The sequence below is a fragment of the Lepidochelys kempii genome, chromosome 17 (assembly GCF_965140265.1).
Source record: "Lepidochelys kempii isolate rLepKem1 chromosome 17, rLepKem1.hap2, whole genome shotgun sequence".
In the NCBI taxonomy this organism is placed as follows: Eukaryota; Metazoa; Chordata; order Testudines; family Cheloniidae; genus Lepidochelys; species Lepidochelys kempii.
The window spans coordinates 17654047-17680863 of NC_133272.1; the positions used below are offsets into that span (position 1 = coordinate 17654047).

General features: G+C 43.4%; 1 protein-coding gene and 1 long non-coding RNA gene across 9 annotated transcripts in view; one reads left to right on the forward strand and one right to left on the reverse strand.

Moving 5' to 3' along the window:
- The window catches only part of LOC140899771 (uncharacterized), a 137437-nt gene extending 125105 nt beyond the window's left edge, over positions 1 to 12332 (reverse strand). For both annotated transcript variants that reach the window (XR_012155443.1, XR_012155442.1), the window contains exon 1: positions 11988 to 12332. This is a non-coding gene — a long non-coding RNA (uncharacterized lncRNA). The remainder of the gene's footprint in view (positions 1 to 11987) is intronic.
- Positions 12054 to 26817, forward strand: part of CAMKK1 (calcium/calmodulin dependent protein kinase kinase 1) — a 197326-nt gene continuing 182562 nt past the window's right edge. For 2 of the 7 annotated variants that reach the window (XM_073315804.1, XM_073315803.1), the window contains exon 1: positions 12054 to 12600. The gene's annotated coding sequence lies outside the window, so the exon portion shown is untranslated. Of the gene's footprint in view, positions 12601 to 12641; positions 12928 to 14047; positions 14599 to 26817 lie in introns of those variants that run through there. The other 5 variants (XM_073315808.1, XM_073315805.1, XM_073315810.1 and 2 more) reach the window with 4 other exon arrangements.

The window sequence follows — 26817 nt, forward strand, 5'->3', positions numbered from 1 at the left end:
ATAACTTATTCTGCAATAACTATGACAGAATTTTTTCCCCATGTAGAGAAGGCCTCAGATTATAAACTCTTGGTCGCAGGGACTATTTAATCATTCTGCATGTGCATAGTGCCCAGCAAAGCTGGGCCCTTATCCCTGACTAGGGCCTTTAGGTGCTACAGCAATGCCAATGATAATAAACAATAACATTATAAAATATATATTTCCCATTCTACACAATCTCTCCTTGCTCTAATACATTCATTCCTTGGCTGTAAACTGTAGCTTAATTATTCCACGATATTTTCTATGGGAAACTGCTATTTCCTTTTGTCTTTTTTTAATTGCTCACTTTATTTTAGAGTGAGTGACAGGCAGGCAGGGCCAAATCTATTCCTGACAACAGTGAAGTCCCTGGACCAGATCTTCAGCTAGCGTAAATCAGCATAGCTCCACTAACGTCAACAGACCTATGCCAATTTACACTTGCTGAGGATCCAGTTCTATGATATAGATCTGGCCCACTGTTTCAAAAAAGAAATGGTAACAACTCTGACTTCTTCTTAAACAAACTGTACTTGTCACACAATGACAGAATGTATGTTATGTCGCCCTCCGGTGGCTGGCCCAAAAAGAACAACAACCTACCAATGCTACTAGCTAACGAAGTTATTCCTTTAGCTCAGTGGTTTTCAAACTTTTTAGGCTGTGTATCCCTTGCCAAATAATGTAGCCTGCCGCATACACCCAACTAAGATAGGGTCATAATATACCCATGAAAACAGAAAAGAAAAAAAAAAGTCTGTAAGGGATAACATGATGTATTGTTCACAAATACAGGATTTTTCTCACGTACCCCCTGACAAGAGCATGAGTATCCATAGGGATACGCATACCCCAGTTTGAAAACCACTGCTTGAGTTCAAGTGGTAGAGGTCTGTGCTGCAGTACTAAAGGAAATAGGTTCAGATTCTGCTGATGTCCCTTGTATGATGCTGGTACATAACTAAGCCAAGAGTTTTAAAAGTGACCAGAGATTCTGGTGCCCAACCTGAGTCACATTAAAGGGATCTAAGTTTCGGGGAGTAGTCCTCAACCCTATCAGAAAATCAAGCTCCTTTAAAGCATCTTAAGTTGAACACCCAAAAATGGAGGTAGTCAAAATTACTAGTCACTTTTGAAAATCTGGGACTGACTTTATTAATACTTTCTAAAACAGGATCAGTAGGGAAAAAAATATCATTCCTCAGATCAAAAGATTCTGTTCTCCCCTCGAAGCATGCGAGCAACGCTTTGTTGGCATTAATGATTGTTATACACATTAGTTTGAGAGGTACTGAAAGTGTTAGTGAAACTGTCCAATGTTTAGTCTTCTATATTGAGATCTTTATCTTGAACTATTTTATGCTCCAAAGACTCACTTGCATCACAACACACTATCTCTAAGTATGAGTACCTTCTGTGGATCCTATAGTGCCAAGGCACAGCAATGTCTACATATCTGGATGTATATAAGAAAAGGTTTCTATGGCTCTCATTGTTCTGAACTGGGAAATATTTTGTCTTGATTTATTTATACTGCCTGCAAGAGTTCTATTAAAACTGATATACAGTTAGCTCTATCTGTCTGAGCTCCCTAAATCAAAGGGTGCCGCCATAACACTGTGGCAGCCTTGTGATCTCATTGTATTTTGTAAGCTAAGCAGAGTAAAGTCTTGTCTAGACTTGAAGAAACACATCTAAGAAAAATTCAGGTGATGCAGGAGGCAGTGTTGAAGATTCAGTAAGTGGCAGTTTTCTCTCTGAGTCAATATTGAACCAATGCTCCAGGGTTCTGTTAAGGGGCACCATTAAGTTGTAGGAGGGTACAGTCTTTTGGATTCAATGTAAAACGGAGGTCAATGAAAAAGTCCCACTGCATTTTCTGCAAGGGTACAGGAGTTACCTAGAGATTGTCCTGAATAAAACACCCTGGCTCTAAACACCCTTGAGTTTGGGTAAAGTTTGGATCTGTATCCAGACTTTGCAGCTCAGGCCCAACTATTCTGTAAACACTGGTGTTCGGTCCAATTACCTGAGGAGTTACATTCTGCCCCAGGTGAATGCAGCATAAGAACCTGAACAGAACAGAATAAACGACACATCTGATCATTTTCACTCCTTGCTCTGAAATGTGTGCACTATTCAATATCTACCACATTCCACCCCACCTAATGACTGGCAAAGTCATTCCTGTGCATAGACAATTTAAGACCTATGGGATGAAAGATTCTAGATAAATAAGATATTGGGGTATGTTTAACATGGTAGTTTAAACTGGTAGAATAAAGCCAAGAGTTAAGGGGATGCTAATGAGAAGAATTATATTAACTAAGTGTATACATAAAATATAAAGGGACACCTATCCAAGGCTCTAGACACCCTGTGTAATGGTGTGGAGGTCACCCCAGTCTGCCTCCTGAGGTCAAGCATTTGTGCCTACCTAAATTTCCCCTCACGTAGGGCATAAGCAAGTCCAAGCAGGTCTTTCTAGTATTAAAGAGTGCCCTATGTGGAGGGTCTCATTTATTTAACTGAAAAGAACACCACGAAAACATAAATGAAAGCATCAGTCAGCTACTCCACCAGAAACTCTCTGCCTCTGGATTAATCAGTCTAATGTCTTGCCTCTGTAGCCATGGAGCTCTCTCGGGGCTGAATTACCTGCCTGTAGCTTGGGCCTCTGCTGGGCATTCAGCTGGATGCCACCCTTCCCCCAACAGCGCATCGCTCTTTTCAGAGTCTGAGAAAGTGGGACTTTTCTAAAACACTTATGAATCCCATAAGTGTCTCAGTTTCCCTCTGCACTTTACATTGTAAAAAAAAAAAAAAAAAAAGTTTGTCTCCTACTAAACCAGCGCAGGAAGCATGAAGTGAGGGGCCACCTGGCTGTCTGGGTCATTAAAAAACTGGCTCAAACCTTCCCCGAATCAACACAGCATTCAGCAAGACAAAGAGATGCTCAGGGACTGAACCATCAACACCTAACAGCAGGAAACCCCAGCAGGCGGGACTTATGAACTGAGCTGGAGAACCAGGTGTCAGGTGAGTGGAAGAAGGCGGCTTTTTGGAGAAACTCAGGAGCTGGGGGGACAAGGTGGGGAATTCATCACAGCTTGGCTGTTTCATCATGGCACTGGTTGACCAGGATGGACTATGGCTTCACTCAGTGGTCCCCAAATTGTGGGGTGCACCCCCCCCTAGGGAGCACAGAAGAACATCCCGGGGGTGTGGAGGGGCCTGGGCCAGCTCCCACAAGGGATAAAGAAGGGAGCACCACTCAGCCCTACTCTGCCCCAGCTCTCCTCCGACCCCACTCTCAGGCCCCAGCTCCCAACTTGCAGCTGCCAGCCATGGACTCCAGCCTGGCTGCAACTCCACTCCCAGTTGGAGGGCCCCAGAAACATTTTATTATTGGTAAGGAGGGGCGGGGGATGGTGAGAGGAAAAGTTTGAGGACCACTGGCTTAATTTCTGCCTCTGTGCTAATTGAAGGACTGTAAGAATCTGTGTGCTCCGTAATTAATAAAGCTTTGAAAAGGCTGCCGGTGTCACTGTAAACACTGACTGGGAGCACTGTGCCCAGAAGGGCACAGTACAAGCCTCCCTGCAGGAGTCTGGCTCAGCTGGTGCCAAAGGCCCAGCCTTGGAGGCCACAGGCCTGTCCTGGAGAACTGTGTGGGTTCTTGGGACCCGGCCCGCTAAACGGGTCACTTACCAGCTGGGCATAGACCAGACCCTGTGATTCCCTGACACTGAGCAATTCCATATTCGCTTCTCAGGAGGTTGCGTGCCCCGTTTGTTCTCCTGGGCTGCTCTGGTCCCTTGCCTGGGAGCACTTTTTCTCTGGGCCTGTCCCTCTCCCTGAACATCTGTTCACCAGGGAGACAGCACTGGGAGTAGCTTCCTACTCAGCTCCCCTGAGGAGTCTCTCTCCTCAGGAGCTTCTTCTGTTCTTGCTTCCTAACTGAGCTGAGACCTCCTAAAACTTTATTATGCCCAAGTGTTCCTTAACTAACTAACTGCTGCCCAGTCACCTAGATAATTAACTACTCACAGTAGATCTGGGTTTCAGAGTAGCAGCCGTGTTAGTCTGTATCCGCAAAAAAACAGGAGTACTTGTGGCACCTTAGAGATCTGGGTTGGCTCACTCTCCTGAGCAGAGCTTGTCACAAGTAGGCAGGGTGCCTGACTCCCCACTTCCCTCCGCCCCTGAGAGTATGTGTCTACCCTTCAGATAGACACCAGTGGCTGACCTGCGCTGACTCGGGCTCACAGGACACAAGCTAAAGGGCTGTTTAACTGTGGTGTAGATGTTTGGGCCCTAGGACCTTGTGAGGTGGAAGGGTCGCAGCCAAGCCCGAGCATCTGCACCACAATTAAACAGCCCCTTAGCCTGAGCCCTGTGAGCCCACATCGGCTGGCAGCTACCCTGTACCACCCTGCTATAAATTATGAAAACAAAATTATATCATGCATCAAACACCAACTCCTTCCTCCCCCACACACACACCTGATTTCTCCCTAAGGTCCTTCTCCACAGCAGCCCATGTAAGTAGATTTGTCTTGCATTGTGTCCTGAAGGGCAATAGTGCTCCCCTCTCTTTTAAATCAAGGAGTATAATTATACCCAGCACTCAACATCTTCAAATCTCTTAAGCATTAGTAATTAGCCCCCACAAAGCACTGCAGAGGTAAGTATTATTTATCTCTATTTTACAGATGGGTAAACTGAGGCACATCTACTTACATGTGCTTACTTACATGTAAGTAAACTGAGGCACGGGGAGGGGAAATGACTTGCTAAAGGCCAAAGCATGTGCTAGTGTCAAAACCAGCATTAGAACTGGACCATCGTCATATGTTCAATCAGGGATGTGCTAGGGATAGACACTGGCTAGAGAATTTCCTTACTGGCCTTCTTTGAAATGCTGCATGTCAAAAGGAGATATACCAGGGGTACTTATCCTGTTTCTACTCTAATTAGATTGTAAGCTCTTCTGGGGTCTACCTTAATCAGGGCCTGTAGACCCTACTGTAATACAAATGTGATAAACAATAGTAAAAACTCGGGCAATCTTTTAAACTGTGCCTAGCATTCTACAGAATAAGCATTACCAACATTCTTATAAACTTTTAGACTTGTTGAACTAGTTACATCTTGTTTCCTTGGTTTTAATATTGGTTTCTTCTTATCTCATTGTTTATTCAGAACCACCAGTAAAGGATATGGGGAGACAAATTAGTTTATATATGTAGGGAAGCCTTTTTTTTTTTTTTTTTCAAACTTGTATATGGAATTTGGATGCCTATCATAAGTACGTATGTCAGAAAATTGGGCCATGCATGACTAAATTTTATGGAGATTTTTGCATCCAAATATCACACTGGGTGCATAATGCAGCCCTCCATATGCATTTTGTATCATAACCATATTAGAGAATGGTGCTGGTAAATTTAAACCAGAGCATGCTTAAAATCTCTTTTATGGAACATCAAAGAAACTAATTAAATTGTTTTGATTTCCCTTTTGCATTTACAGACTCGGCAAAATGACAATGGAATGGGAATAGCAAAGAAAGCGTCAGGCTCTCTGCACCATTGCCCTGTTTGGTTTCGGTTTATGAATCTCCCAGGGAAATACAGGCAGGAAATGGTTCTTTATTAATATTTTATAGGATTCCTGCCAATTGTTTTTAAAAATGCAATCAGCGCTGTGCATTTTACAGTATTAATATCAGCCTTTTACAGACTAGGGAGCTCCAGCTGCAGGCTCAGCATTGGTATGAAATGATCCATCAGACAGTTGGGTTCCTTAGGCTTTGGGAGTTTGGGTGGCAGCGTTGCACCCCCAGAACTGCACTGTTGGCTGATTTCCAAAACTCAGAAGACAGAGAATCATCACTGGTTTGTATGTGCAGGTTCCATTCAATAGGAACTGAAGCTGCAAAGAGAAAGTGATAGTAGAAGGTGAGCAGTCCTCAGAAAGGGCCTAATCCTGTTGGAATTACTCAGGCAAAACTCCCACTGAAGTCAACGGGCCCTTACTTAGGTCCAAATAACCCGCTACATGGGAGGGAACTGCGGATGGGCGAATTACCAGGTTCCCCTCAGATTCCTCTGAATTCTTCCATCAGTGGAGGGGTTGTTGGGGATTGTCCCTGCCTTGACAAAGAAAAGCAGGGGATAAAGTTAATAACCCCTCAAGTGCCACTGGTGTCCCTTCCTCTTTGTGGATACCTGTGACCATGTGAGAACAGTGATGCAAAGACTGCCGATCTCTGTCTTTTCCACAGGAAAAGGGCAAGACCTGGGTACATTTAGTTCTTTCCATCCAAGAATCACATGGAGATGTTCAGTTTTTACTCATTGCAATACCTGTTGTCTCCAGAGGGAGTTGTTCCTAAGTAAGGACTGCCTAGTGGGAGTTTTGTGGGAGTGACAAGCACAAAATCTGGCCAGTAATAATTAGGCCTGGGGAAACCTCACGGTATTGGAGCTTTCGCAAACCTCTTATTAGATTTTGGGTTCCCAAAGCCAGTCCGAGTTCTTTCCTACACTGTAACTTAAACTCATGAGGATTTTTCAATTAAAAAAAATAAAAGTAGCCTGTAGTCTGTATTAGGGATAGAGAACCTTCACCCCAAACTTCCCTTCTCCAAAAACAGACTCACAGAAGGGGGTATCTGATACACTATGTTGATATTTTAATTTGGATTTCTTTCGCTTAGCTCTGGTTGTAGGCAGTGAGAGTAGTGTGCATGTATCTAATGACAGAATTGGATTGAATAGTATTTAAAGATATGAAACCATGGAAACTACAGCATGATTATAAATAAAGGACATTGCAAGGATATAACTGCCAGGTTACCGATAATTTTAAAAACTAAATGGTCAGTCTAAAATTTGTCTGACTTTAACCCCCAGCCACTGGTTCTTGTTATGCCTTTCTCTGCTAGATGAAATACCCCTTTAGTACCTGGTATTTTCTCCTCATGAGGATACTTATACACTGTAATCATGTCACCTCTTGATTTTGTTTTTGATAAGCTAAATAGATTGAGTTTTGAGTCTCTCACTGGTAAGCCATTTTCTCAGAATTTAACAATTCCTTACCATTTGATAGGTTTCAGAGGAACAGCCGTGCACAAGTACTCCTTTTCTTTTTACCATTTGATATTGGCTGATAAAGCAAGCTTTGATAAGAGTGCTGGGGCTTGGATACATAGAGCTACTGCAATATAGAAGGCCTTTTTAATGACCGTAGTTTAGACTAAATAAAATAAAGTCCTTGCAAGGCTTAGTGGAAACATTGGTATTTTAATAACTAGTGTCCTCTTAATAATTATCTTTTGATACTGCTGTGCGCAGAGACTAAATGCAAATGAGCAAGACTCTGTTGGATGGGAAACAAAAGTTTATTGTAAGCCACAAGCTGCAGTAATATTGTGTCAGTTATTTTGAGATTTGAAGCCCACACTAAAAATAAAATAGTTGAGCGATGGAGAATATTGAGCCGCTTCAATGTCTACAGAAGCACCAGTGAGGAAAATTCCTGATCCCATTGAGATGTGTGTGTGAGGCGAGTGAGAGAGGGATTGATTCCCTTCCCTACAATGGTTCACTCTTGGGGTGATCCTCTCCACAGAATGGAAAGGGCTATCCTGCCAGTGTTCAGATTTGTGTGGGGCCTGTCAGGCTGTCCCTTAAGCTCATTCAATTGCAAAGCAAATACTGATTGGAGACTCATGGGAAAGCACTCCCATGCCATGGGATTAGCTAGCAAACTGATCTCTGTCCCTGCTCCAGTGAACTATCTGCATCTGTTAAAGCACAGGACAGGACTGCCAATGGTGGCAATAACAGCAACTCTGATGGCAAGTTGGGTCAAGGAATAAAAGATACCCTAACTGATCAAAGCTACCGGTATCATTCAGATGTAACCTACAATTAATCAAAGGACTGTATTTAACTCCACGGAAAAGTAGGTAAAATAGATCAGGAAAAAAGTCAAATAATTTAGAGTACCTCCTTATGGGGCATAACAGATTAAATTCAAATTGTGTTAGTCAACATGCATCACTTATCCACATCTCCCTATAATTTCAGTAAATGCTTGTATTTGCAGTCACAATTAAATTCTATTAGTAGCTCCTGAAACTAAACCTTTGGATTAAGGAACCTTCTGTAGTACTGATGGGGCTAAAGCAGAAGATCCTTGAAAGATTAAGTGCAGCTGGACCTCTCTGCATCAGGACACTTGAGAATGAAGCATATTTCTACCAGACAAATTCAAATTTTAAAAGCACTTGTATTGTATTGGGAGTTATGTTTGTAATGGATTTTATGACTGTGTTGTAGTTATTTTTATTATTTGTATTTTGGTATTGCCTAGAGACCCCAGCCCCAGTTTGCTAGCTGCAGTACAACCTTGGTCATGTCCCAAAGAGCTTATGATCTAAGTATAAGATGAGATAATAAATTGGTTGATATAACAGAGAGACTAGGAGTACAAGATCAATGAGATGAGATGATCAACATGATAAGCAGCGGTTACAATACACCAGCCAACTTTTGGTAATTATTTTTGTTGGCATCATATATTCGTAGATTCCAAGGCCAGAAGGGCCCATTGTGATCATCTAGTCTGATGTCCTATATATAACACAGGCCACAGAACTTCCCCAAAATAATTCCTAGAACAGATCTTTTAGAAAAATATTCAATCCTGATTTTAAAATAGTTAATAATGGAGAATCCACCATGACCCTTGTCAAATTGTTCCAATGATTAATTACTCTTACTGTTAGAAATGTACACCTTATTTCCAATCTGAATTTGTCTAGCTTCAACTTTTCCAGCTATTGGAATACGTTATACCTTTCTTTGTGCAACTGAAGAATACATTATTAAATATTTGTTCCCCATATACGTACTTATAGACTGTAATCAAGTCATCCCTTAGCCTTCGTTAAGCTAAATAGAGTGCGCTCCTGGAGGCTACCACAATAGGGCATGTTTTCTAATTCTTTAATCATTCTTGTGGCTCTTCTCTGAAACCTCTTGAATTTATCAACATCCTTCTTGAATTGTGGACACCAGAACTGGACAGTATTTTGTCCAGTGGTTGAACCAGTGTCAAATACAGAGGTAAGCTAACCTCTCTACTCCAACTCAAGATTATCCTGTTTATGCATCCAAAGATTGCATTCACCCTTTTGGCCACAGTGTCTCACTGCAGGATCAAATTCAGCTAATTATCCATCACAATCTCCAAATCTTTTTCAAAGTCACTGCTTCCCAGAATAGAGTCCCCCAATGTGTAAGAAAAACATTTTTTATAGATGTATACACTTACATTTAGCTACATTAAAATGCATATTATTTGCTTGAGCCATTTACCAAGCGTTCCAGATCACTCTGAATCAGTGACCTGTCTTCATTATTCCCCCAATTTGCGTCATCTGCAAACTTTATCAGTGAATATTTTATGTTTTCTTCCAGATCATTAACAAAAAAAGGTTAAATAGCATAGGACCAAGAACAGATTCCTGAGGGATCCCACTAGAAACAGTCCCGTCTGTTGATGAGTCCCCATTTACAATGACATTTTGAGACCTATCAGTTAGCTAGCTTTTAATCCATTTAATGTTTGCCATTTCGGCATGTAAATAGGGTTTAAAAGTAGTAACTGTTTAACCTATTAAAATTCTATTGGTTAAACAGTTAACCGTTAAGGAGTTTGCATAGGCGGGGAACTAGGGGAGGGGGTGCTGCAGCACTCCCATATTTTACGCAGGGCTCCGCTGCTGGCCCCGTGCCTGGGGTTCTGGCTGGGGCCAGCCGCCAGGAGGCTGGGTGGCAGTGGAGTTTAATAGTTAACTGAAACCGATAAGACTGATGCTTATTGGCTACTGGTTAAAGTTTTACATCCCTAGTGCCATTAAATGTATCTTTCTAGTTTTTTAATCAAAATGTCATGCGGTACCAAGTCAAATGCCTTACAAAACTCTAATTGTATTACATCAACGTTATTACCTTTACCAGCCAAACTTGTAATCTGATTTAAAAAAAAAAATCATGTTAGTTTAACCAATCTGTTTTCCATAAACCTATGCTGGTTGGCATTAATTATATTACCTTTCTGTAATTCTTTATTAATTGAGTCCCATATCAGTTGCCCTGTTATCTTGCCTGGGATTGATGTCAGACTGACAGACCTACAATTACTTGGGTCATCCCAGTTACATTTTTTAAATATTGGCACAACATCAGCTTTCTTCCAGTCTTCTGACAATCAACATTAACAGTCAAGTGAGTGCCTCACCCAACTCTTTTAAAACTCTTGGATGCAATTTATATGGACCTGATTTGAACATGTCACTTAAACAGGTGCTGTTTAATATCCTCCTGAGATACTAGTGGAATGAAGAGAGTTTTATTACATGATATGACTACATCTTTTTTCTCCAAATACAGAACAGAAATATTTCTTTATTCATGACCTGTAAACTTCTGGTTTTTAATGTTTTATTAGTGGAGATAAAGCAAAGCATCGTTTTTACTAAATATTTTAATCTGACTCTAATTTGTGAGGTCCCCTAGACTATCGTACAACACAGTCCCTCTCAAAAACTCAGCATCTGAGAGACCTTGGTCTACATTCACAGCACACACATTTGGATGTGTGGCATGGTCACAGCTGTATTTAAGTTATTGCTGTTATGACTCCTTTGGTGATTAGAGGTAAAAACTGCTGAAATCTTAAGGCCTCACACTCTTCAGTTTAAATAACTAGAGGAGAACAGTGTTCTAGATTGCTTCCACTCCAAAAAAATCACAGAGAGCTCCTCACTTTGTATTTTGACCCCACTGATACGGTAGGAAAAGATATTGCACTGGCAGAAAGATGGCCTGGATAATAAACTACATCTTTTCCTTCCCTACATTCTTTTTATTGTACAACACTTAGCACAGAGGGACCCAGTCTGGTTCTGGTATTTAAGGGCTACCACAATTACTGGAGTTACTTCTGCTATAAATGTTAAATAAAAATAATATAATAATTTGATTTATACAAACACCTGCTTCTTCTCAGCTCAGCCTCATTTGCTACTTGAAGTCAGAAGGCTGAATTTATGTTAGCAAAATCATTTCCCTGTCAATCTCTATCCTAATCTGATATTGGGAGGATTACCCCTTAGAAAGTGCTGTATTGCCAACCCCATGTGTTCAAAAAGCATGATTCAGCCCCCCCCATAATGAGATTATTTTTAAATCCCATAATTTTTTAAGACAAATAAATTCTGAGTTCTTTTGATTTGCCTTCTGGTTTCTGAGCCTTGAGGGTGCACTTGGATTACATTTTCTACTACAGTGAAGGCTAGAAAATACTCCACCCCCCACTTATAAATGAAAGCTAGGAGTCTCAGATAATCACATGCCTCCAGAAGCTAAGGCATTAAGATAAACAACAAATATTGCAAGTTTCACTATAAAATGGTGAGAGTTGGCAGCACTTGAAGTGTGGGGTGAAAAATCCCTGACCTCCCACTCCATCAGATACATAGGGCTGTAGTAATTTGCCATTGGAAAACAATGGCTAAGATTTAATTTCTAGGTTTCAGAGTAACAGCCGTGTTAGTCTGTATTCGCAAAAAGAAAAGGAGGACTTGTGGCACCTTAGAGACTAACCAATTTATTTGAGCATGAGCTTTCGTGAGCTACAGCTCACTTCAACTGCATCTGATGAAGTGAGCTGTAGCTCACGAAAGCTCATGCTCAAATAAATTGGTTAGTCTCTAAGATGCCACAAGTCCTCCTTTTCTTTTTATTTAATTTCTAGTGGCTTTAAAAATATTAGTCATTAAAAAGTAAATTGCTACCACTGCTTAACAAAGCAATGGGAATTCCAGTAATTAGGTGTATTTATCGTTACACTGCCCCCCTTTTAAATGCATGTAAAGATACCTTTGTCCTGGATACACAGTCATCAAGGCTGGTGATCTGCGAGACACTCACAGAATTCTCCCAAAACTGCAGAAAACAGTGATATAACCCCACATGAAAGAAATACGTTGAGATTTCTTTGTGAGGTTTTTCGATCAAAACGCTCCAATCAACCTGCAATTTACAGCAGGTTTGGGGAGAAAAGCCTATGGAAAGCTCAGAAGCAATGAACCAACAGGAACCCAACCTCATATAGTTATTTACATAGTCCTCTGTGCCTCCAATCAGAAACCAGAGTTATAATATACAGTCCACCAATCGCACTGGACATCAGAAATTTCCAATAGGAGGAGAGCCGAGGATGCTGCCCATGGTACAGAATTGCTGATAGGAGGATCACTTGATACTTTGTATAGTCTCTGCAAACAGAGGCACGTTGCAAACAGCCCAGACAGAGACCCAGAGCCGCAGCAGCTCTAGACCTTCCAGCAACCTGCCCAGGTGAGTGAGTGCCAGAGGGTTACGTGCTGGGGCAGCAGCATCCGATCGGAGAGCGACACGTAGAGGGCTGGGCTGAGACCACCAAGTGCTCATATGCCTGCAGGGGGAAGCTGCAGAGGACTTTGCTGGGAAGGTAGGTGCAGCCCATCAGCACTGGGAGGGGAGGAAAGTGCATACAGCAGCCAGGCTGGGCTGGAGAAACTTGGCTGGCCGGTTAAGGATCTAATGCCTGGCACCCTTCCTGCTTCCTTGAGCTGAGTAAAATGCCCCATTGCTGCAGCTGTCTGGGATTCCCATACTCCGGCTGTCCTTCTGGAAGGGAATTTCTCATAGTCTTTGTACAGATCCTAGGGTCCTATGGGGCTGCTGCCCGGCTGAATCTGCCCTTTGCACATTGCTGGGAGGAGCGGTGCGTTTCCACCTACTCCCCTCACCAAGCCTGAAGGGTTCATGCCCAATGGTAAGCAACTGCCAGTGGCTTTGCTTGTGGCTGCACCAAGGGGCTTTTCGGAACGAAATGTGCCCCTTTCATCGAAGCAGATGAATGTTCAGCGCTGATGGAACAAAAGCGGGAGGATTTGGAAGCGACTTTCTGGCTTTAAATCTTTTCATTGGGAGGGAATCGTTAGTGAATAGAGGAGGAAGGTTTAAATGATCTGCATCCTGCACATTATTCACCCCTGTGTTTGTGTAATGCATATTTATATTGTTGCAATATGCATTACATACCTAAGGATTGTGTTTTGTTCTCATTTGGGCATTACATCCAGCAGAGCATTTAGACAAATCATAGTAAGAATGAGATTGCTTTGCTCTGGAAGCAGATGCAGAATTCTCTTTGTATTCCATTTTCTATTTTGCCGAAATGTCTCTAGTCTGCAAAAGGAAAGGAAAAAAACGGAATAAAACAACCTCAGCTGGTTCTCTAACTCCTGTGATGCTTTTTGGGGGTGGTGCCTTGGGGGGAATCTGCTTCTCACGCTGTATTCTTCCTAGAACCATATTCAGAGGATCTAGTGGAGCAGCCAAATATTCCAGTTGTATATACATGCATATCTATAAAAATCTGCATGGTATGTATTTCAGGACTGTGCTTCTCTCCATTTTTATGCTGAAAACACTGGCAAGTGATCTTGATTTTTTTTTATTTTAAAGTTGAGACTAATTATCATGCACTGATTATAACACTACTTATGTATGATTAATTCTGAGCTGATGTTTTTTTTAAATTAAATGTTGCTATAAATGCCTTTCGTAAACCTTTTAGGGCAGGGACTGTGGGCCAAATTCTGCTGTGTTACACCAATGCAAATCCAGAGCAACTCTATACATTGTGTAAATGGAACTTGGTCCCAGGTCCTTACTGATGTGCCAGATTCTGCTGTGTACACATGAAAATCTATGCTAATTCCATTGGCTTCAGTGGAGTTACTCCTGGTTTTAACTAGTGTAACTTTGAGCAGAATTTGTCGCTCTGGGTATAAATTGACAATGCTGTATAAATGTTTTACCGAAGGTATCTTTATAATAATAGTACGGCAGATTTTGTCCTCTGTGCACCTGAAATTTGACTTCAGACTGAAAAAAGTTACCACACAAAACCTGAAATTTTAAAACACCATGCTTGTTGGCTGTATAGCAGGAAAACTGGCTGTAGCCTTGAAGAGCTCGTTTTTGGAGTTGTGCAGCGGGGGAAGGCGGTTACAGCAATCAAGCTATACATCAGCAGGTAGCTGGAAGCTACTGTAGTTCTGGAGAATGGGTAGGAGGCAAGTCTAAGTGCATCTATCAGTGGGTACAGCGCAAGAGGTGCCACGGTCAGATCTAGTCATTCACTGCTATGCTGGTTATACAAAATGTTCTGAGTAAACCCTGGGGGGGGGGGCGGTGGTTGTAGTGCTGCTGTTGCACTGCTGTGAATATATAGGCTGTCAGTGAGTTTCCAAGCTAAACACTCTACTACACTGGAGGTTGAAATTTATAGAAGACATCAATCTGGGAGGAAATGTGTGTTTTGTTTCTTGTTTTGTTTTTCCCCTTCCTAAAAGTCAAATCACACTCTCATTTTATTCACCTGAGTAATCCCACTGGTTTCCCTCACTCAAGTAAGAACTGAATTCTCATGATCAAGGTAAGCAGGGTTTGATCTATTCTTTTAAATTATTTATAATCGTCCTTTTTTTAAGTATCAGAGAAGCAAAATAATTTGCGATATTTATTTATAAAACATCCACAAATCTGGAGTTTTGAGGTTGTTTTTATAAAACTCCACCTCATTTTTCTTTGCTAAGTCTGAGTTTAAACCGTAAACGGATTTGCAAAAGAGCTCAGCTTCTATTTAGGTACCAAAATAAGTGCCCAGCTTTTCACAGAAGCTCAGCTCAGCACAGTATGTTGGGTTCTATGCAGTTTTGAAAATCTGGCTCTTATATAGGTGTTAGAATGGTTACTGAGTTCTTCTGAAAATCTGGCCTCACTTATGGATGCTTGGCATTTGAAATTCTGGCTCTGAGCCCCTTAGAAAATGTGTTCCTTAGTTCTTGCTAACAGCAGAAGTTTACTTTTGCATTTCAGTCTCTTGGATATATGTGTTTACTGTGTGCTGTGATGAGAGACACTAGTTGGTTAACTAAGATCTGCTAATGAGTCTAAAATAGAATTGCTACGAGAGAAAATCAGGGAAAGATTGTATTGGATTCCTGTGTCCATGTTCAGATAGGTCTGTTTGACACTGGTGTGTGCTGACAGTGTAGCAATCTGGGTTGTAATGTGATTATTTATTTACCAGTATTTTAGCATTAGAAATTGAAGGTCAATTGTTATTGATGCTATAGAAATTGCATGGAATCATAAGTTGTCCCAACTAGGTTTTCCTCAGTACATGAGGTGTGCTAAGATACTATGGTGAAGAGAGTCACATAAATACCTGGGTAGCTAGATAATGCAGAGAATTCTTTAAAATGTTATACAGTTTCCTGTGGTGGTTAAGAGAGTGAGTTTTTTAAAAGGTGGTGAAACTGTTGTTCCCATCTTCAACACACTGGTATGTTGACATGGTAGCAGTGGTTTAATGTGAGCATGTTATAAGACATATGATGAAATAGAAGACTTTTGCATGAAAAGAGAGGCATGGGAAAACCCAGATGTTTAAGTAAAGGGTGTATTAGATGGCTAAGGAGATGCTGTGTATGGCTGAGATGTTGTGTAGTGTGCAGGACATTGCTTTTGCAAAGTGTCTGTTCGTATGTCTGTGGAATGTTTTGTTTTAATGTATAGCTTTGTAGTTTTGTTTCAAACTCAGAGACATAGTATTAAATAAACAAACTGATTTTAATAGCTTGAGACATTTAATATATAGGAAGTACCTATATATTAATTTCTGAGCAGGGAAATATACCCAAGTCACTTTAAGGAAGGATGGTATGCAGTTAAATCACAGGTTTTAGATACAGAAGGCCTGGGCTCTATTCTCAGCTCTGCACCAGACCACAGTGCACCAGAAGAACTCCAGTGGTCTAGGGTAAATTCTTGGCTCTGTCACAGACTTTCCTGTGTGACCTTGGGCAAGTTACTTAGTTGCTCTGTGGCTTAGTTCTCTGTCTGTAAAATGTGGAGAGTAATACTTCCCTACCTCACATGGAGGTTGTGAAGATAAATTCTTTCATGTCTGTGTACTGCTCAGATACTACAGTATAGGAGTCCTAGACTATAGAGCTATTAAAAAAATAAGGAACCATTTTTACAATTTATTATGAAAATTTCAAAACAATTCCATCATGAGTTGGTTAAAAAAACAGGGGGGGGGAGGAAAATATTTTTGAGAAATGTTTGCAAAAAACTTTAATCTAAATTTTGAAAAATTTTGACCTATCCTGATAGAGAAGTCTATCAATTTTTATTTTTTTTTTTTTTATTGTGGCGAACTCCACAATGATGTCTACTAACTGGAAGTTTATCCCCTTTGCTATGCCAAAGCCCCGGGAAGTTAGTTTTGAGCTGTCTTGGTAGCTTGGATTTTCCATTGTGACGGTGCACAGTATCAGCCTTTGCAATCACCAGTATTGATTTTGAGATTAGACTGTTGTTATTACTTGATTGGTATATAGTGCCAGTTGAAAGTTTTTTCCCCTACCAATATCTGACGTCCACCTTGCAATCATGCATGTACAGTGACAGCACTTTTATTATCTCTGTCTTACTGATTCTTCGGAATAGTTCTCTTTTTTCCCTCATAATTGCCTGTACATTGTTGTTAAGGAAAGCTGCTTGTGTTGCAATGATAGCAGTTTCTGCAGCTGTGCTGTCAAAGCAAAATATATGATTCTGTTGTGGTTAAAAATCAATGGAAAGGTTTAGTTTAATAGGAATCATGGCTATTTTATTTACCTCCCTCTTTGCCATCATTTCAAGCTAAACATATAATGCAACTTCTATTAATGTGTTTATTTTTTCTCTGCAAGTCACCACAGCAGTTTTGACTTGTTTGGCTTTTGACATAGGATCACTTTGAAAAGATGCTTCTGAAATTGCATAAGGCAGGCAAGTAGCCTTTAACTCTGTCACTTAAAAAGAAGAAAAATTCTACATTAATACTGTGATCCCACAAGTATTTGTGCAGTGTAGAGCAGGTTGTTGTACTGCAGCATGAGTGTGCACAGGAATGAGTGAAATTAATCACAAGGTATGCTGACTTCTTTGCTCACAAGTGTGCAATGTATGGGTGGAGAATGGATATATCTCAGGAAACATGGATTTAAGCTACAGCTTCTTTTGTTCTGATTAGGAGCTCAGGTACATTATTATTTATGTTAAAGTAGAACCTAGGGCTTCAACTGAGACTAGGCGCCCACTGTAATAGGCGTTGCGCACATACAAGAGAAATCCCTGTCCAAAGAACTTACAATCTAAATAATCAACACAAAGGATGGGAAGGCAAATAGAAGCACAGAGAGATGCCTTTCCCAAGGTCATACAGCATATCATGGAGCAGAGCTGCAAATAGAACACAGGTCACACAAGTCCCAGTGCCATGCTCTATGGTCAGGATAACACTGCCCCTCTCAGTCACTCTTAGGGGCCCTCCTGCTAAGAGGTTGTAATGCAGTGGCCATGGGCGAGGGGTCTCACTGATACAGCATCGGGCTCACTCGCACTCCCTTAGCACTGTTGTTCTTCATGTGTGTGTGTGATTCTCTGCCTTCGCTTTGTAGAGGACCACACTCTGAATGTTCTCCATCAGATGTGATGCATTAATCGGCTTTAGAGGGCTAACTTTCTTTGGATGGGAATAAGTGGTTAATAATAGGCAGAACCCATGTGGTTTCCCCTGTGACTGCAGTATAATCTTGGAGTTTTAGCCGGTGAGGTATTAAACAAGACATCTGTCTTGAGTGTGTTTGGGGGAGGAGGAGAGTGCTAAAGCAAGGCATCAGGCTCTATCAATTTACAGTGCAGTGGATGGGTCCTGGAAGCAACGTCCACTGACTACTAGCATTTTCCTTCCAGTGTTAGTTTTATTTCAGACTGACAAAGAAGCTTTATCATGTTCCCACTGTCCCCATAGCTCTCCAAATTAAATTCTCTTGTGGAGCTCAAAGGACCAGTCTGTGGTTCTTTTTGTTACTGTAGCCATAGTTTAGATGATAACAGAATGAGGGACTCTAGAACAGACTGGCAGTGCCCTGTAATGGGTATTGTCAGAGCTGGCTGCAGCTACAGTGGCAGGCATATATAGGAGCAAAATTAAAAAAACCCAGCTACACCCAGGATTCTAATAGGAGCAATTCTGTATATGTTAGACTATGAATATGTAATGCTAGGTGAGATAGACGGATTGCCTGGGAAGAGGAATTTAGGGATAAAGTGGACAGCAAGGTGATAGATGAGCCATGCCTGAGTTGTCCTGACAAAGTCCTGTGGCGTTTGTCCTTTGAAAATACTGAATTATATACTGAGAGTAACACAAGTACTTGTGCACTGTGTGTCAGAGATAACCCAATAAGAACTCTTAACACTGATGGCTTCACAGTTCTGTACAAACACTGACTAACTAATCCTCATAATCCCTCTGTGAAAAGAAATGGGAGGTTACGTATGGGGCAATAGAGACAGTAAAGTTAACTGCCTTGTCCACCATGACACAGCAATACCTGAGTCCTTTGTGAACATGATTTTTATTTCCTTCACATTTCTGTTCATGGGACTGGATAAGAGGCAAATGGGATCCTTGAAATTGTTCCCAGAACCAGGTCTTGTGTTGAACACAATCCAACAAACCTGCCCCTAGGCACTCTCTATAAAGACACTGTATAAGCATAAGCTTATTTTAATTGCCTGAAATATACCAATGTGGAGAGCAGTATTAGACAAGCCACAAAATAGGTGCTGCTAAAAAGATCCCTTTTTCTACTGCAACATCAGAGAAAGTGGGTATTGTACTTTCATCGAGTAATGATTTCATCAAATGCTAGCCAAGTTGTTAGTCTGCTTTCTGTAATGCTGCAGTGTAGGAGATGCTTAATGGTGCATAAATGGAAGTGTCCTGAAAGCTACTTTGGATGTAAGGAAAGCCAAAAGGCTTCAGTCATTGATTACAACTAGGGTGAGGGACTAATCTCCATTAAAAACCAAACATGGATTTGGCCTGGTGTAAATCCGTAGCTCTAGTCAAGTAAATGACACTATGCTGCTAGTCAGTTATGTCAACTATTCTTGAAGTTGAAACTTGAAAGGCAGAATCTAACCTGAAGGTGAAGGGATGGTTTAAAATTGACTTACCACTGCAAACTCACTTTTTTACTTTGGACAGAGGAAGGCAGTAGCTTATGATTTTACATCAGAAAAGTCCGAGTAAAGAATTGAGGCCCGGGGTGACTCAAGGGATTGTTAATAGGGTACAGAGACTTTCACTGGAAATCAGTGGGGTTGGGATTCTCAGAGGAGTTACGCATCCAAATCCTATTGAAATTCATTGAGTTCTCCCTTAAGCTCCTTTGAAAATCCCAGTGTAAGAGTCCTGTTTAATTAAGGATGAGAATTTGGCCCTATATCCAGTCTCGCATACATGGATGATGGACATTTGTCCTTTCATATGTTTGGAAGCACTGTTTGTTCATATGCAGCAGAATAGGCACAACCATGTGGAACATGAGGATATGTTCCTGCTGGTTCTCCCTATATTTTATTTACCTGTTGATGAGTGAAATCCAGGACGCTCATGCATTTTCACTCTTGGTCCCTCCCAGACTTTTGGAAACAGTGTCCTCTCAGGAGGTCCAGGAGTGCTGTGGTCACCACGCCTAATCTTGAAACGATCACTGACAAAGGGACAACTGAGGCAAATACATCAGGTGTTTAATCTGCTAGTTCCTATGGGCTCTAACACCTTGTGAGTCCTAGGGTTGCCAACAGTCCCATATTATAAGGGACATCCCTTATTTTTTCATCTCTATACAAGATTGGGACTTGCTGAACGCTGCAAAAAGCAGCAAGAAATACTCCTGGCGAACATAGGTGAGTTCTTCTTCTTCTTCATAATTAATATTAGGACGAGGGGTGGGGCAGGGGTTCTAAGAAAACAGTCTGTTATTTTTGAAATACAATGTTGGCAACCCTAGCTCCTAACTGACTTCCACACCATGCTCCACCCTGGACCCCAGATACATCTGTGACCCATTTCTTCCAACCGCCACAGAACCTTCTGCCCTCCCTTCTCCCAGCTGTCACGGAATCTTCCCCACTGCCTCTGTGACCCCTCCCCCCATCTGCCCCGGAATCTTCCTCCCCCCCAACTGCCTGAGAACCTTCCCCCCTGCCTCTGTGACCCCCCCAACTCCCACAGAACCTTCCCCCTGCCTGGGTGAAACCCCAACTCCCACAGAACCTTCTTCCCCACCCCCAACTGCTTCAGAACCTCCTTCCTGCCTCTGTGACCCCTCAACTGCCACAGGACCTGTCTCCCCCTTAACTGCTTCAGAACCTTCCCCCTGCCTCTGTGAAACCCCCATCCCAACTGCTACAGAACCTCCACCTGACTCTGTGACCCCCCCCATCCCAACTACCACAGAACCTGTCTCCCCCTTAACTGCTACAGAACCTCTCCCCTGCCTCTGTGACCCCCTCCCCTCCAACTCCCACAGAACCTTCCTCCCCCAACTGCTTCAGAACCTCCTCCCTGCCTCTGTGACCCCTCAACTGCCACAGGACCTGTCTCCCCCTTAACTGCTTCAGAACCTTCCCCCTGCCTCTGTGAAACCCCCATCCCAACTGCTACAGAACCTCCACCTGACTCTGTGACCCCCCCCATCCCAACTCCCACAGAACCTGTCTCCCCCTTAACTGCTACAGAACCTCTCCCCTGCCTCTGTGACCCCCTCCCCTCCAACTCCCACAGAACCTTCCTCCCCCAACTGCTTCAGAACCTCCTCCCTGCCTCTGTGACCCCTCAACTGCCACAGGACCTGTCTCCCCCTTAACTGCTTCAGAACCTTCCCCCTGCCTCTGTGAAACCCCCATCCCAACTGCTACAGAACCTCCACCTGACTCTGTGACCCCCCCCCATCCCAACTCCCACAGAACCTGTCTCCCCCTTAACTGCTACAGAACCTCTCCCCTGCCTCTGTGACCCCCTCCCCTCCAACTCCCACAGAACCTTCCTCCCCCAACTGCTTCAGAACCTCCTCCCTGCCTCTGTGACCCCTCAACTGCCACAGGACCTGTCTCCCCCTTAACTGCTTCAGAACCTTCCCCCTGCCTCTGTGAAACCCCCATCCCAACTGCTACAGAACCTCCACCTGACTCTGTGACCCCCCCCATCCCAACTCCCACAGAACCTGTCTCCCCCTTAACTGCTACAGAACCTCTCCCCTGCCTCTGTGACCCCCTCCCCTCCAACTCCCACAGAACCTTCCTCCCCCAACTGCTTCAGAACCTCCTCCCTGCCTCTGTGACCCCTCAACTGCCACAGGACCTGTCTCCCCCTTAACTGCTTCAGAACCTTCCCCCTGCCTCTGTGAAACCCCCATCCCAACTGCTACAGAACCTCCACCTGACTCTGTGACCCCCCCCATCCCAACTCCCACAGAACCTGTCTCCCCCTTAACTGCTACAGAACCTCTCCCCTGCCTCTGTGACCCCCTCCCCTCCAACTCCCACAGAACCTTCCTCCCCCAACTGCTTCAGAACCTCCTCCCTGCCTCTGTGACCCCTCAACTGCCACAGGACCTGTCTCCCCCTTAACTGCTTCAGAACCTTCCCCCTGCCTCTGTGAAACCCCCATCCCAACTGCTACAGAACCTCCACCTGACTCTGTGACCCCCCCATCCCAACTCCCACAGAACCTGTCTCCCCCTTAACTGCTACAGAACCTCTCCCCTGCCTCTGTGACCCCCTCCCCTCCAACTCCCACAGAACCTTCCTCCCCCAGCTGCTTCAGAACCTCCTCCCTGCCTCTGTGACCCCTCAACTGCCACAGGACCTGTCTCCCCCTTAACTGCTTCAGAACCTTCCCCCTGCCTCTGTGAAACCCCCATCCCAACTGCTACAGAACCTCCACCTGACTCTGTGACCCCCCCATCCCAACTCCCACAGAACCTGTCTCCCCCTTAACTGCTACAGAACCTCTCCCCTGCCTCTGTGACCCCCTCCCCTCCAACTCCCACAGAACCTTCCTCCCCCAACTGCTTCAGAACCTCCTCCCTGTCTCTGTGAACCCCACCCCAACTACCATAGAACCACCCCTTCCTGCCTCGTGACCCCTCCTCATCCCAACTGCCACAGAACCTCCCCGCTGCCTCTATGACTCCTCCCCCCAACTGCCACAGAACCTGTCTCCCCCCAAACTGCTTCAGAACCTTCCCCCTGCCTCTGTGCCCCCCCCACTCCCACAGAACCTTCCTCCCCTCAATTGCTTCAGAACCTCCCCCCGCCTCTGTGACTCCCTTCCTCCCTAATGCCATGGATCCGTCCCCCATCTCTGTGACCTCCCAACTGCCATGGAACCTTTGTCCAGTCCCCCCTTCCGTGATCCACCCCCTCCTCCCCACTGCCCTCCTTGTTGCTACAAAACCTTTCCTTGCTGGCAGCCCCCCATCACCCACCTGAGCAGGAGCAAAAATGCAGGCGCAGACTCGCCCCCAGCAGTGTCACCGCCCTGCTATGACTGTAATAATAATGAATGGCTGGTTTGGTTGCTTTAAAAAAAATCCACTATGGGAAGATCCTGGTTTCTATGACTAGACATTTATTTTTTCAGAACTGATGTGTATAAACAGAGTCAAAGCTGTTAGTTGTAACCATTAAAGCTCTAAGGGGCTTGTGCCTGGTCACCTGAGACACAGTGTCTCCCCATGTCATACTGCCACAGTTAAGATCCATGGGGGCTCTTGAGCTGGAGTCCTCTCAGTTCAAATTGGGGGGCTACTGGCAGAGCCTTATGTGGGGAGGTCCTTTGCTGTGGAAGTTGCTTCTCCCCATTGTCCGCCAAGACTTGGGGTTGTTTGACTTACTGTGATAATGGAGACCATATAAGTACATTAGATAGTCTACTTGATTACATTTGTTGAGTGTATTTGGTGTGAATTGTAAAAGTGGATGGAGGGTACCAATTATTGCTGTACATTGAAAGAATAAAGATAAATATCAGCTGAACAAAAAATAGATGGGTTTGTATTCGCAACTTCAAACAAATATTGAAAACTGTGTAGAAGGACAGTTTTTTTGACATTATTCTTTATATTATGGTCACTCCTGGGGGTCCCAAATGAGATCAGGGCTCCATTGTGCTAGGTGATGTACATACAGATAGAGATGGTCCCTGCCCCCAAAGAACTTACAGTCTAAATAGAGAAGACTGCATGGGAAGCAAAGTGATTTGCCCAAGGTCACACAACAGGTTAGTGGCATCCTAGGCTACTACCCTATACAGTGGACTGCACTGCCTCTTATGGCAGCATGCTTTGTCTTTTTTTTTCTTTGTTAGATCTCTCTTCTTTCTCTATTGCTTTCCATTTCTTATTCCTTCTTTTCTCCTTCCTGACCTTCCCCATTTCTTTTCTGCTCTGGCACTCTGTTTTGGGAGAGAAACACTAATTCATCAGCCTGATTTAGCTCTGGAGCGTGAGCATCTTAAAAACTGTCCTTTGGAAAGTGACGTAATCTGCAGCAAAGAGAGACAGTTAAATGTAACTGTTATGCGTGTTCAGCCATAAAAACAATGTATATGGTAGAAGTGTGTGGAAGTTATTGTTGACATAGCTCATTCATCACAAAGGTATCAAAACTCAATAGTGATGCTTGTGATGAATAAGGCAATATACTAAATAGATGCGGTGTGCACAAGCATGCCGTTTTAATTAAACAAACCCCTGTTTGAAAAAAGCACCTTTTTAGCACTTTGAAAATAAAAATATGCTGATGCTAATTCACATAATATTAATCTGAAGGATTAGCAACAGGACAAAAGAAACATGACAAAAGAAAATCCATGGACTACAGTAGTGGCTGCTTCCCTGAGGTATGCAGTTTTGGCCACTGGATTCCTGTAATGAGGATCCACCTACCTGCTCCTTGTCCCAAGCCCATTCTGGATTGCCATGGAGCACTGTTATAGGACACAGAACCACTGTTTCCCACCCAAGTTCTTCCATATCTGGGGAATTCTCAGTCTGGGAGACTTCCTTTTTAGGGAGCCTTAATCCAAAACGCACTGAGGGCCACAGTTTCTTCGGGCAGGACTGATCTTTTCAGCTGTGTCAAAGGTTGCTGTCTATTGAGATAGAGAGCAATATTTCCATCAGGTTGTTTTATAGCCAACTACAATTAAAATCTATGCTTTTCTCGGAGTTGAAGTTCTTTGTGCCAGAAAGTGTGCTAGATTAATTTAGCTCATTTGTCTCTGGTGTAACTTTAGAATTTCATATGAATCTGTGACTATGCTCAGACAAAGCTGTGAAGTGTTGAGAGTGATAAATTCTCCAGCATGTATTGTTCAAGTAAGTTTATAGTAAAGTTGTTAGCTAGTTAGCAGTGACTGTGCTAATTATATTGGTGTGAGCGTAAACAGAAATTAACGCTGCGATGCTGTGTGTGAGATGTTCCACTGCTTGCTGGAGAAGTATTTATATTCTGTGTTGTTTTCTGAGATTTGGCTTATCATTTTCTCTTCTCTGGCTCCTCTGTTAGAGCCCTTGTTATGTTGTCAGCAAAGCTACTGTATTTATTACTGGGGATAAATTATGCCATATGCAGGAAAATCCATCACCTGATTCTCCTCTCAATGACACTGGTGTAAACTGGCAATAATCCCACTGAAGTGAGTGGCGTTTAACCAATAAAAAATCTGTGAAAGTGAGGTAACAGTCAAGCTCACTGTGTCTTACACTCCTCAAATTTCCCTTGTTTTTACACCTTTGTAGCTCACTGGCTTTAATAGTCCCTCCTGATTGACATCATTGTAAGAGAGAGGAGGATCAGGTCCTGTTAGTTTCATCTTGCAGAGTTTACTGCTCATCGTGAATGAGAGTCACTTTCACAGAGTGGAGGCATAACCTGAACAGGTCCTTATAGAAACATCAGGAACACAGAGCCCTGTGAATCCTGTGCATCTCCCAAGATGAGGGGAAGGTCAGGAGGGCTGCTCCCTGGGACCCCCAACTCTTATGCTAGGTCCCATAGAAACCCTTGTTATTATTAGCACCATAATTCATGTACTTGTTAAGAGCAGAGCCTGCATATAAATGTACTCTCTTATAGACCCATTGGTTACTTCTTCCAGTCAAGAAAACTTACTAACTTTCCTGGTTTAGAGTTTTCTCTTGGGGAACAAAGCACTGATCCTACATCTCAGACGATCAATTTCCTTGCAGGCTGTATATACATAATACATTTGCAGAGAAAAAGTTCTAGGATTTGCTCTTTTTTTTTTTTTAAAGATGAATTCTGAGATAGCAGTCAGATTCGGATCACACTGATCAGAAGCCAGGTCTACAGACTCATGAGAATCAGAATTTAGAGAAAGCGTGGCCCAGTAGTTAGGGCACTAGCCTAGGGTATGGAAGCCCTAGGTTCAATTCCTAGCTCTTCCCCAGTTTCCTGTGTGATTTGGTTAGGTCACTTAGCCATGGTTTACACTAGGAGTTGAGGTCAAATTTAGCAGCGTTAAATCGATTTAACCCTGCACACGTCCACATGACGAAGCCCTTTTTTTCGACTTAAAGGGCTCTTAAAATCGATTTCCTTACTCCACCCCCGACAAGGGGATTAGCACTGAAATCAGCCTTGCCGGGTTGAATTTGGGGTACTGTGGACGCAATTAGATGGTATTGGCCCCTTGGAGCTATCCTAGAGTGCTCCATTGTGACCGCTCTGGACCGCACTCTCAACTCAGATGCACTGGCCAGGTAGACAGGAAAAGGCCCGCAAACTTTTGAATTTCATTTCCTGTTTGGCCAGCGTGGCAAGCTGCAGGTGACCGTGCAGAGCTCATCAGCAGAGGTGACCATGATGGAGTCCCAGAATCGCAAAAGAGCTCCAGCATGGACCGAACGGGAGGTATGGGATCTGATCACTGTATGGGGAGAGGAATCCGTGCTATTAGAACTCCATTCCAGTTTTCGAAATGCCAAAACATTTGTCAAAATCTCCCAGGGCATGAAGGACAGAGGCCATAACAGGGACCCGAAGCAGTGCCCTGTGAAACTTAAGGAGCTGAGGCAAGCCTACCAGAAAACCAGAGAGGCGAATGGCCGCTCCGGGTCAGAGCCCCAAACATGCCGCTTCTATGATGGGCTGCATGCTATTTGAGGGGGTTCAGCTACCACTACCCCAACCGTGTTGTTTGACTCCTTCAATGGAGATGGAGGCAACACGGAAGCAGGTTTTGGGGACGAGGAAGATGATGATGAGGAGATAGCTCACAGCAAGCAAGCGGAGAAACCAATTTTCCTGACAGCCAGGAACTGTTTCTCACCCTGGACCTGGAGCCAGTGCCCCCCGAACCCACCCAAGGGTGCCTCCCGGACCCGCCAGGCGGAGAAGGGACCTCTGGTGAGTGTACCTTTTAAAATAGTATACATGGTTTAAAAGCAAGCGTGTTTAATGATCAATTTGCCCTGGATTTGCGGCTCTCCTGGATGTACTCCTAAAGCCTTTGCAAAAGGTTTCTGGGGAGGGCAGCCTTATTGCGTCCACCATGGTGCCACTTTACCACTCCAGGCTAGTAGCACGTAGTCGGGAATCATTGTTCAACAAAGCGTTGCAGTGTATGTTTGCTGGCATTCAAACAACATCCATTCTTTATCTCTCTGTGTTGTCCACAGGAGAGTGATACCGTTCATGGTCACCTGGTTGAAAT